This window comes from Anabrus simplex, chromosome 8, assembly GCF_040414725.1.
Source record: "Anabrus simplex isolate iqAnaSimp1 chromosome 8, ASM4041472v1, whole genome shotgun sequence".
NCBI classification, from domain to species: domain Eukaryota; kingdom Metazoa; phylum Arthropoda; class Insecta; order Orthoptera; family Tettigoniidae; genus Anabrus; species Anabrus simplex.
In genome coordinates, this window is record NC_090272.1 from 195,380,689 (window position 1) to 195,393,985 (window position 13,297).

Sequence of the window (13,297 nt, forward strand, 5' to 3'; positions counted from 1 at the left end):
GGATGCTTTAAATATCTGGATCCATATGGATAAAGCATCCAGTCATATTGCCAGATATCAATCACCTACTACGAGAGAAAAGAAGCAGAGATGGGTATCCATCACTAGCTGATGTACCCGTGCTTCGCTATGGGATTCTAAGAAAGACTGTCTTTGTGATTTTCCTAACTGAAGTCAACTTAGGCCATTACAAAAACGTCAGAAGGAATATAGCGATTAAAAGCAATGTTATCATATAACATACTCTATCAAATGAAAAACCTCACATTTTCCCACTTTTAACAAACAGTACTACGGTGCCGATATAACAGTCCAAAGTCCCAGTGCTGGAATGAGCAGGCCGCAGACAGCCGTGAACACGCCTCTGCCAATGTTTATGTAAGTGAGCACACTGCTCATTCCAATCAGTGCTACAGAGTAGGGATTGAATAGCTCGAATGCTATGATGAACCAGTGTGTTACGTACCAGAAGTATCAGAAAATTTATGAACCACAGGAATGGCATGGTACAGAAGAAAGTTATCTAACTCCTCAGCAACTTCCCGCCAATATTCAGGCAGGCTGTTACACTTGTTACGAGCGGGCATGTTGGCCGTGTGATTAGGGGTGCGCAGCTGTAAGCTTGCATCTGGGAAATAGTGGATTTGAACCCCACTGTCGGCAGTCCTGAAGATGGATTTCCATGGTTTCCCATTTTCACACCAGGCAAATGCAGGGGCTAAACATTAATCAAGGCCACAGCTGCTTCCTTCCCACTCCCAGCCCATTCCTATCACATCATCTCCATAAGACCTATCTGTGTCAGTGCGACGTAAAGCAAATTTTAAAAAATACTCGGTATGCAACAGTAATCCCATCTATCGGAGATAAGTGACAACAGAAGACACAAAGCACATCACAACAAGCAATGGTCATTGTCATGTTATTGTTGATACATTTTATGAGCTTTCTACATTGTAGGCCTTCACATTTAGTTTTCTTTCGACTCTGTGATATTAGGGCATCTTATAAAATTATTTATAGCGTAGATTGTAGTTCCTTATTCCCCAACTCATGAATATCTCTACTATCATAACTGGTGCAGTAAAAATGTATAAATGATCGGAAATTTAATACTATATAATGTTAGTTATGTATTATTTATCGACAGGACCACTCACAACAAATATTTAAGAATTAAATTTTAGGCCTTCCCTTGAACTACCATTTCACTCAGCGTGAATAAAATTATTTATAGCCTAGATTGTAGCGACTTATTCCCCGACTTTGTATACTGATTTTCATTAAAGTCTCTTTAGCCGTTTTCTAGTGAAGTGTGTACGTACATACAGACAGACAGAAATTACGGAAAATTAAAAAGTGCATTTACTTGTTACTGTGGACACGACTGATATAGAAATACCATCCTTTTTAAATTCTGTACAGACAAAACTCTTATTTTATATATATAGATTTAGTGACATCCCTGTCAAATCCCCGTATGCCTCGCCGATGGATTTCTGTCTCTTTGGTCTCCTGAAAAGAAGGCGTTCTTCTAGACATCCTGCCACTATTGAGGGTATTTGAAAAGTACGAAAGGAGGTATGGGACAATATTCCTCTTCCTGTAATCTGTCGAAGTCTTCTACAGTGGAAATTGAGATGTAGGGCAATAATCCATGCCCGTGGCTATCACGTCAATCACAACTGGGTCTGGAGAAAGGGAATCGCACAGGACAAAAGGTACATCAAAATCGTCCAAACTTAACAGGGGCAACCCTCCGTAAACAAATTTGCATGAAGTTCATGTACCTGCTCTGGTTACTATGCAGGCAATCTTAAATAAAGCTGACATTCAATCAGCAGGTCGGTACCATTTATTACATACTAGCTCATGTACCCACACTTTGCTACAGTATTCTACATTGTACACAGAATTCTAGATGAAATACTACCCAAAATACATTATGCAGTTCCTCATGTAAAGCCCGGGCTGAGGAGTTTACATTATACTGCCAGTCACAGTCGAGTTTGAGTGTTTAGATTATAATGGTACGCTCCCTTGCCTATTGCCAGTCACAATCAATTTGGGGAGATCTCATTACAAAGGCATACTCCCTTTACTACTTCCAGTTACATTTGAGTTGGGGAATTATCATTATAATGACAGGTCCCTGTTTCCTACTGCACAATTGAGTTGGGGAGTTTTTATTATAATGGCACAGGCCCCCTTGCTTACGGCCAGTCACAACCAAGTTGGGGTATTTTCATTATAAAGACAGGCTCCCTTGCTGCTCATGCATGTGAAGGGGCCCACCAGTAAACCTTTAAGGTAGCAGAACCATCTTGCCAAGATCAGAAACTTGCCCGTTTCCTTTGCACTGGGCACACCAAATACTGATTAAGAAGACTGCAACAGAGTAAGATGTAGTTTTCTTGACCCTCTCTTTCCACGACTCAGTAAGAGTAAAAAAGCTGAAGCAGAAACTTTTTCTTAAGAGGGTCTTTAGAATTTGGATCAAGCTGGGGGGTGCTACTGGATTATTCATATTCTCCATGGCAGAACATAAGAGGGTACTGAAGAGTGTCATAAGCACAGCGAGTTTCACTTTATCCACACCAACTTTGTCTCTCTGCTGTGAAGAACGAGGTCCCACTTTTCAAACTCCTGCCCCACAATCACCAAAACCACCTCACTTGTTGTAGGTGCGTTATATCAGTCCCTACATTAAGCTGGTGGTTTACGATCCACATGAATCACAACTTTAAATTCTTGACCTTCTGGGGCATTCTCCATTGCTGTTTCAAAATCTTGTGTACTGTATAAGGATTGTGATTATGCAGAAGTTTAAAACTAACCAAGGTTTCACAACAGGGAAGATTATTGGACCTAATTTCTGACTCTTTTTTGTTACTGCCAACAAAATATATTTGTAAAAATGAGAGTTTTTTTCTTGTGATGAAGGTAAAATTATCTATCAACTGTTTCCTAGTATTTTCTTAAATGTTTTCAAAGAAGTTGGAAATTTATTGAGCATCTTCCTTGGTAAATTAGTCTATTCCCTAATTCTTCTTCCTATAAACAAATACTTGTCCCTCAGTTGAATCTCCCAGGAGTGAGGGGGGACGACATAATTAAGATGGGCCACAACACGCAAATCAATCCAAACCATCACTGCACATACGTAGTTAGAAATACTGCAATGTGGAATACTGCAGCCTCTTACAGACAGGAAAACTTACTATCATTTAAAGAGCAATAAGCCTACATGATCTGGACTTACTTGGACTCGGTGAAGTACATTGGAAAGGCTGTGGCCAGTTTATCACTCATGCAAAGAATACCATATATTTTTCTGGAAGTGAGGATCTGAGTCAGAATAGTGATGCCATAGTGATTCCTAAAGGTCTAGCTAATGTTTTCACAGGATGGGAGCCAGTCTTTACAGAATCATCTCTGTTAAGATGAATACTGCTCCATGTAACATCATTTTTCAGGTTTATGCCCAGTTGCACCAGACAAGAAATCAATTAATTCTACGAGCTGCTATAACATGCCATCAAAAAGATACCTTATTAGGAAATATTAGTCATTCAGGGTGATTTTATTGCAAAGATAAGCGAGATTACTTAACACAATCACTTAGACATGTGATAGGAAGGCAAAGTTTAGGTGTGAGAAATTAGCGTGGTAAGAGTTTACTAGAATTTTGTGTTAACAATAACCTGTCTATCTGCAACACCCTCCTCCAACATCACCATGGCACCAGTACACATGAATTCCACCTAGCGACAGGGTTCAAAATCAGACTTATTTCATTTTGGTGAGGCGACGTTGACAGACTCCAGTCCTGGACTGCAAGACCTATCCTGGAGCAGATTGTGGCAGTGACTTTATTATGCTATACTTGAAAATGAGAATCAAACTAAAATTGTTCAAGAAAGAGAGGTAAGAGAGCCCGAAGGCTGGTTGAATCCTTAACAGCTGTGCCATCAGCTGTCGTGGATAGCCTAGGCATACTAGGGAAATGAGGAGTGAGGTAGTTTCCCGTTGCTTTCCTCACCGAGACAGAAGTTCTTATTACATATCAGTCTGCCAAGCCCACTGAAATGCATGGATCGTCCAACCCTCTGAGCAACATTTTCACACCATTCATAGCAAGGACTGGCTGCATATTGTCAAAGCCAAGGAAAAGACAGAGACAGGTCAATGAAAGTAACTAAATTGCTCTAGTCCATACCAGAAGACATAGTGCACTGTCAACACTAGGTCCCGCCAGCAAAGGCATAGGTTTGTATTACTGACAAAAAAAATATTCTTCAAGAGTTTGAGGAAAGAATAAAACCAAAACTCCAGCAAATACAGGAGATAGTAAGGCAATTCATATACCTAGGATCATATGTTATCAATTTCATTTCCATACTGATAGTTCAACAGTTCACAATTGTAGGTTTGGGGTTCTCCACCTAATCAATACTTCTGTAGTGTTAATTATATGTGTTTACATTTAAAAGTCTTTTTGTATGGCTGTGAGAGCTACACTATGAAAGCTAATGTTAAAAATACATGTCTTTGAGATGTGGTCATGGCGGGGAATGTTACGTATAACCTGGACGGAAAAAAAGGAACAAATGCTTCCATTATAGATGAACTAAGCGTCAAGAAATGTTTATGTGTCAGTGAGTGTTACCTCCAGTTCCTTGGGCACATTTTCACAAGAGAAGAACTGAATTTGGAAAAGACTATTTTGCAAGACAAAGTTGAAGGCAGTAGACCACGGGGAAGAACAGCAAGTAGATGGTTAGATCAGGTGAAGTAGATCACTGGCCAATCTCTTCAGGCGCGCGGCTGTGAGCTTGCATCCGGGAGATAGTAGGTTCGAATCCCACTATCGGCAGCCCTGAAAATGGTTTTCCGTGGTTTCCCATTTTCACACCAGGCAAATGCTGGGGCTGTACCTTAATTAAGGCCACGGCCGCTTCCTTCCAACTCCTAGGCCTTTCCTATCCCATCGTCGCCATAAGACCTATCTGTGTCGGTGCGACGTAAAGCCCCTAGCAAAAAAAAAAAAAAAATCTCTTCAGGTTATATTAAGAAAAGCTGAAAACTGCTCTGGATGGAGAAGCCTCGACTAGCCTGCACCACAGAAATAATAAAGCAAAACTCCATTCAAGTTCATTCATCTACTAACATCACTCTACGCCATCTCTCCACTAACAGCTCATAACGTAACGCTTAGTTGAGTAGCTCGTCTCTTTACTTCCAAGTCTTCTTAGCCCAAAGTTTGCAACATTTACGTGGCACTACTCTTTTGTCAGAAACCACCTAGAACGAATCTTGCTGCTTTTTAAGTTTTTAAAATTTATTTTATTTTTACAGATACCATACTCAATTAAGGTCTTACCAGTGACTCAGACACCCTCTCCTTTACATTCTTACTCATCATCATCATCATCATCATCATAATAATAATAATAATCATTTCCCGTTATCCAACCGTAGCTTAGGGGCAAATATAGTACCTCTCCACTATCTCTGGTCTTGCCCATCACTCCAGCTCCAACTCTGTGTCCCAGTCCAGGTTTCTTTCTCTAAACTGCATTGGATTGTGTTCTTCCATTTCAATCGTGGTCATCTGTGGCCTCTCCTTCCTTGCATTTCCACCACCCTTTTTGGCATTCTTTCATCACTCATTCGCTTTATGTGCCCAAACCATCTTAGCCGGCTCTTCTCTATTCTATCATTCATTTTTTCCACTCCAATTTCTTTCTGGATTTTCTCATTCCTTATTTTGTCTCTTCAACTCTTCTGCATCACACTCCTCAAGATCAAGATTTCGGCTGCCTGTATTCGATTCTCATCTTTCTTTGTCATTGTCCAAGTTTCTGCTCCGTAAGTTGTTATGGGTACATAATACATCTTGTACATAGTTTCCTTTGCTTCTATTGTCACATCTTTGTCCCATAACATGTTTCTTACACTATGATAGAAACAGATTCAAGCTTGAATCCTCTTATTAATTTCAGCATCCAGTCGAGCATTCTCCATTAATTCACCCCCCCCCAGGTATTTGAACGTCTCCACTATTTCCAGGGGCTTGTCTGCAAGTCTAATCTGACCTTTCCCTTATTTTTCCCTTCCAGTCATAACAAGATCTTTACTCTTTTTCTACATTTATTTTCAATCCACATTCTTCGATCTTCCCATTCACCACATCCAACTGTTCTTGAACATTCCTGTCCTCTTCTCCCCAAATCACAATATCATCTGTAAATATCAACATGTTCATTTCTCTTCCTACATATGCTGCTTTTGCTGTTCTCATTAGGGTTGGGCACTATGTCCCTGTTTCTGGACACTGTGCCGGTGCACCGTTATGTTCCGCTGTTCCGGAACACGGAGTGTCAATTGCTCCGAAACATTCTCAAGCGAGACCGAGATATTGACTTGCTATCCCGTCAGAAGCGCCCTTCCCCTTCGCCTACTAGCTGACTGTCGATACCGGCCGTGTGCACTTCGTTCTAGCGCCTGACACTCAGGAACCGTCATCGGCTAAGTTAGCGTGCTGGCCTTTGGTCACAGGGGTCCCGGGTTCGATTCCCGGCAGGGTCGGGAATTTTAACCATCATTGGTTAATTTCTCTGGCACGGGGGCTGGATGTATGTGTTGTCTTCATCATCATTTCATCCTCATCACGACGCGCAGGTTGCCTACGGGAGTCAAATCAAAAGACCTGCACCTGGCGAGCCGAACCCGTCCTGGGATCTCCCGGCACTAAAAGCCATACGCCATTTCATTTTTATCGGCTAAGTTTGTGCATGATTGCGTAGCAGGATAGCTAAATATCCACCACACTCTCCCTCTGCTTGAGCTTTTCAGAACTTATGATTTTCACTTTCCTCGAGTTCAGAGTGTATTGTGAACAGAATTACAGGCTCAGTGATATAATTGAACGCTCACAATGCTATCGCTTGCCCAATTTGTAATCGGTTCTAATGCTACTAGGTACACATTCATTATTTCTAACACCTTAAAGAGAAACTAAGTCGCTAATATTATTCTGAAACACTTACATCTACATGACTTGTAAATATCACTTCTTCACCTGAATGTTTCGTCTTAAAATGACAATTCAAGTTTTCCTATAATTAAAGGATGTAGAACATTCTGACATACTGAGCACACCAAGTTATTCACAACTATTAGAGAATTAAATAATACACTTCACTAGCTTAAGTGATGATTTCACTGAACATTCTGAAAGAAAGAAACTCAAGTCCACGTTTTAACAAACGTCACCTCATTACCGCAAGCTACAGTTAACTGATTGGAAGCATCTTTTCACGCGGGATCTTCGAGAATGCTTACACTATAAGAAAGAAAAGAAAGAAAGTCTTGTGTATAATAAAATGAAGTACGGGTAGAACATACTGGGCACACGAAGTTATACTTGGCTATTTTACAATTAAATAATACACTAGTTTAATTGGTTTCACTTCGAGATTCGCAGTAATCAAAGGTAAGCGGGACCTGTGACGACACGATGCGTTCGGCACCATGAGTCAAGTGACAGCGGATATAGCCGATGACGGCTCATGACGGCTACTGAGTGTCAGGCGCTAGACGGAAGTGCAGTGTGCCCGTGCCGCCGCCAGTCCCGCCATGTGCTGCTCGTGTTGGAGTGTTCCGTGTTCTGTCATATCCTCTTTGTTCTGTGAGTTCCGTTGCAGCCTGCCACTGGCCTTCGGTAGTAAATCGGTACATGCGAATAACTTAATGTGTTCTGTTTTGTGTTCAACTGTTCTATAAGTGTGTTTTCATTGAAGCCTAGGAATATACACCGTACAAAGGACGGTAAACTTTCCATGACGTCGCACCGGAGTCCTGTTTGGGACTTTTTTACTAGAATAAAACCCGACAGAGTGAAATACAATATATGTTTTTCTATTTTGTGTGCAAAGGAATCTTCAACCGGCACAATGTCCGACTCGTTGGCTGAATGGTCAGCGTACTGGCCTTCGGTTTAGAGGGTCCCGGGTTCGATTCCCGGCCGGGTCAGAGATTTTAACCTTCATTGGTTAATTCCAATGGCCCGGGGGCTGGGTGTTTGTGCTGTCCCCAACATCCTTGCAACTCACACACCACACATAACACTATCCTCCACCACAATAACACGCAGTTACCTACACATGGCAGATGCCGCCCACCCTCATCAGAGGGTCTGCCTTACAAGGGCTGCACTCGGCTAGAAATAGCCACACGAAATTAAATTAACCGGCACAATGACGAGACATTTCAGACTTAAACATCCCACAACAGACATTTATCAAAGTAGTTTTTTATCGGTGCATCATGACTCAGAAGACGAAAAGGCAACAACTGAAGCTTCAAGTCCTGTGCCTGCCACATCTGTTCAAGTAATAACTGGACAAACCTATCTTTCTGTGTCGCTAATGCAAGCTGTTTCATCATCATCTACCACCAACACTACTACTGCTACTACTACAACAGGTACGTCCGATCATACACTCGAGTTAAGCACATTAAGCAGAGGGAAGGTACAAAGATTGAAATAAAATAGAATACAAGCCTATTCATCCAGGCCTATGTCAACAACTAAGAAAGAGAAACTTGAACAGTTGTTGAAATGGATTGCAAAAGATTTTTTACCTTTCAATATAGTTGAGGCTGAGGAGTTTCAGAAGTTTTTATCGATGTTGAATCCTAATTATAGTATCCCAAACCGTAAAACACTTTCGTATAGTCTCTTGAATAAACTCTATGACACAACATTGCAAGATGTCAAGGCTAACATGTCAGAAAATGCTTCATATGTACCCTTACAACAAATGGGTGGATTTCATTGAAAAATGAAAACTATATAGCAGTTACCGCTCATTTCATATGTAAAAGTGATGGCACACTCTCTTCAAAGCTTCTGTCCTGCTCAAAGTTTGTAGGAAGACACACAGCAGACAACATTGCCGAAGAACTCAAGAAAGTGGTAATAGAATGGGATCTTCAGGACAAAATCGTGGCTTGCACAACAGATAATGCTTCAAATATGGTTAGTGCGGTTCAGAAGTGCAACTGGTGGCATGTTCCGTATTTAGCGCATAGTTTGAATCTAGTAGCACAATCAAGCCTGGAAGAAATAAGGCCAACGAGAGAGAAGGTAAAACGTATTGTCGAATTCTTTAAAAGGAGCCCACAATCCTTGGAGAAATTTCACAGCATTCAAAAACAGATGGGTTATCCTGTTCTGACTCTAAAGCAGGACTGTCCAACACGGTGGAACTCGACATACAAGATGATGAATAGAGTGATTCAGACCAAAGAACCACTACAAAGTACTCTTGCAATAATGAACAATAATTCTGTGGAAGTTTTAAACAATGAAGACTGGTACATAATTGAGAAATCAGTTGAAATTCTTCGGTGCTTCGATGAAATGACGAGGGAAGTCAGCAGTGAAAAGCACGTTATCCTTTCAAAAATTGGATTGATGAGTAGGAACCTTCGAACTCATTACCAACAGCTGCGAGAGGTGGAATATGACAGTCCGGCCATTTCTCGACTCCTTGGCAAGATATGTGAAGAACTGACAAGTAAAATTTGCAATAAGTACCACAATATAAATATAATGTGGGAAGCAACACTTTTAGATCCACGTATGGTTTTATGAAGGATGAAAGCAAACTTAAAGAAATAAAGGAAAAACTTATTAATGATGCCGCTACCGTTATTGGCACTGCACACCAACAGACAGCTGTTAACACATCAGGTGGAGCACAAGAGCCCTCATAAAATGAGAGTCAGGCATATGGGTCTACAGTATCATTTTCGAGCATACTATGGAAAAACTTTGATGCAGGCGTTGAAGAGCTCGTTCACGCGCCAACCGTTAATCCAAAAACAGTAAGTATCATACAGATTGATAAGTATTTAAATATGCCTCTTCTGCATAGGTTAGAGAATCCTCTTCAATGGTGGAATGACAACAAAGATACCTTGCCAGCCCTCTACGACTTAATGAAGAAGAGACTTTGCATTATGGCGACATCAGTTCCCTGTGAACGAGTGTTCTCAAAGCAGGGACAGACCATCACAGAAAACCGTACACGTCTGAAAAGTGACAAAGTTTCTAAAATCATGTTCCTGAATGAAAATATGCCGTGAACATTTTGAGCACCATTTAAAGTGTTGTAGCCTATTGGAAGATTAACATTTGTCGGTAGTATCACTTAATTTTTATTTTCGTGCTCTCCTTGTACAGTATATAGTGTTTAATTTTTATTTTCGTGTTCTCCTAGTACAGTATAATATAGTGTTTTATTTTTATTTTCGTATTCTCCTTGTATAGTATATACTGTTTAATTTGTATTTTAGTGTTCTGCTTTAATATCGTGTACGTAAATAGAGTACCGGTACTGACGAATATATATATATATATTGCTAGTGGCTTTACGTCGCACCGACATAGATAGGTCTTATGGCGACGATGGGACAGGGAAGGGCTAAGAGTGGGAAGGAAGCGGCCGTGGCCTTAATTAAGGTACAGCCTGGTGTTAAAATGGGAAACCACGGAAAACCATTTTCAGGGCTGCCGACAGTGGGGTTCGAACCTACTATCTCCCGAATACTGGATACTGGCCGCACTTAAGCGACTGCAGCTATCGAGCTCGGTAAATATCTCTTTAATTGTGCGAGTATATGTTTAATTAGTGAAAATAACATTGTGACATTTGTAAACACATCTACTGCCAGTGTAATTATGACAGGTGTATTTCAGAATGAATGAAGACATTCTTATCCTAAAAACATTTTAGACATGATATTTCTGGGTGCATATTTCAGATTTTCGACTGGTTTTTCACGTGCCGTGAAGTTTTATCCTGGCCCTAATTACAATACCTGCCGATACATTCAACTGGTGGAAATATCCTTAGATCAGTTACTTTTAAACACCTGTACTGCCATTGTAACTGTGTTATCTGTATTTCGTATTGACCGAAAAAATCTTGACCTAAACGCAGCCTTGAAACGAGATTATTGTGCGCGAATTTCAGTGTTCCAACTGTTCGTTCGCGTTTCGTGCAGCTTTATGCTGGCCATGGCCATTAGAAACTACACACAGCATGTTCGATACACTGATACAGGCATAGTCCCGCTGGCCCGGAGCATGTAATGTTGCCTCTCGAAGTTCTCTCTACTGCGTAGTGCGTAGTTACAGCCCCGCGTCCGAAGTGCCCACTGCACACAGCCAAGGCCAACTAGTTTATCTAGTGCCGCCTTCGACACAGCACGTTCGTTACAGGCACATTCCAGCTGACGCGGAGCATGTCATGTTGTCTCTCTCTCTACTATGCAGTTGTTACAGTCCCGCGTCCCATGTTGCGGCACTCTGTACCGAAACGCTCCGCCTCCAAGCTCCTAATGTTGCGGAACAACTGAATGTTCCGGTCTGCCCAACCCTAGTTCTCATGATGTCATCCATTACTACTCTAAACATTTTTCTTCATCAATGTCCAAGTTTCTGCAATAGAACACTTCCCTGACTCAGCCCACTAGTGATTTTGAACCAACTTATCCTGCCAACTTGTGTTTGCACGCAACTACAACATTCCTTGTACATTGCCATGATCATTTTCATTAATCCCTGTCCAATTCCTTTTTGCACCAGACTGTCCCAAACTTTAGTCCTGGGGACACTGTCATATGTCTTTTCAATGTCAATAATGTCATAACCATATCATTCCCATACTCCCATTGGTTTTTCATTAGTTGTCTCGTAATGAAAATGGGCTCTACTGTTGACCTTCCACTTCTGAAACCAAACTGATTTTCAACCCTCAACCTGTCCGACTCGTTGACTGAATGGTCAGCTTACTGGCCTTCGGTTCAGAGGGTCCCGGGTTCGATTCCCGGCTGGGTCGGGGATTTTAACCTTCATTGGTTAATTCTAATGGCCCGGGGGCTGGGTGTTTGTGCTGTCCCCAACATCCCTGCAACTCATACACCACACATAACACTATCCTCCACCACAATAACACGCAGTTACCTACACATGGCAGATGCCGCCCAACCTCATCGGAGGGTCTGCCTTTCAAGGGCTGCACTCTGCTAGAAATAGCCACACGAAATTATTAACCCTCAACCTTATCCTACTTTCCAATATCCTCTCCATTATCTTAGCAACATGGGAAATCAGAGTAATTCCTCTGTAGTTCTTCAATACTTTCTTATCACCTTACTACAACCCCCTAAATACCCTCATAACCATATGAAGAGATCTGTGACCTTTATTTACAACCTTGTTAATGTGAAGATCTTCCCTCAATTTGACATCTACGTACTGGTCAATATCAAAAGCTACAAAGATGCAGTTGGTCAAATCACTAGTGTTCTCTTGTCTTTTTGTATGGCTGTGAGAGCTAGACCATGAAAGCTAATGTTAAAAATAGAAAATTCCAAAGAAAGCCAACAAAGTTCTGTATTCAACCTATTATGTGCCAATATTGACACAAGCGCAGATTGACAATAACTTAACGAGACAGGAGTAGAGATCATGTGGCCAAGATAAAATTTCTTAGAGGTATCATAGAAAAGACAAGAAAGGATAGAAATAAAGAGTTAAGTACTTTTATTCCATCTTCAACATAGAGATTATCACTGAGGGGACTTTTCCTCTTGCAAACTGACTTTTTGGCACTGTTTATGATCATACCTTTGTCTGTTGTCCTTCTCACAACTTTGTAAAGTGGTTTTTGTAGTCGCTCAAAATCCTCTTATTTATTATTCTGTACAGAATGACATCGTCTGCAAAAAGCATTATCTGTGATTCCAGTTGTTTACTCATATCATATATTTATACATGTATAAAAAAACATAATCCAATAATACTGCCTTGTCGAACAACCTTCTTAATTATTACAATCATTACTCTAATTCTTCAAGCTCTCATCATCATCATCATCATCATCATCATCATCATCATCATTTCCCTTTATCCAGCTGTAGCTGGATAGGGGCAAATATGGTTCCTCTCCACTTTCTTTGGTCTTTCCACCACTCCTCCTCCAACACTGTGTCCCAGTCCAGGTTTCTTTCTATAATGTTGCGTTGGATGGTATCCTTCCATTTCAATCGTGGTTGTCCACGGTCTCTCCTTCCTTGGATTTGCATTTCCATCACCTTTCTTGGCATTCTTTCATCGCTCATTCGCTTTATGTGCCCAAACCTTCATAATCGGCTCTTCTCTATTCTATCATTCATTTTTTCCACTCCAATTTCTTCCCGGATTTTCTCATTCCTTATT

General features: G+C 41.0%; 1 protein-coding gene across 1 annotated transcript in view; it reads right to left on the reverse strand.

Moving 5' to 3' along the window:
• Positions 1–13,297, reverse strand: part of LOC136879399 (NAD(P)H pyrophosphatase NUDT13, mitochondrial) — a 51,528-nt gene that overhangs the window by 12,520 nt on the left and 25,711 nt on the right. The gene's annotated exons all lie outside the window — the stretch shown is intronic.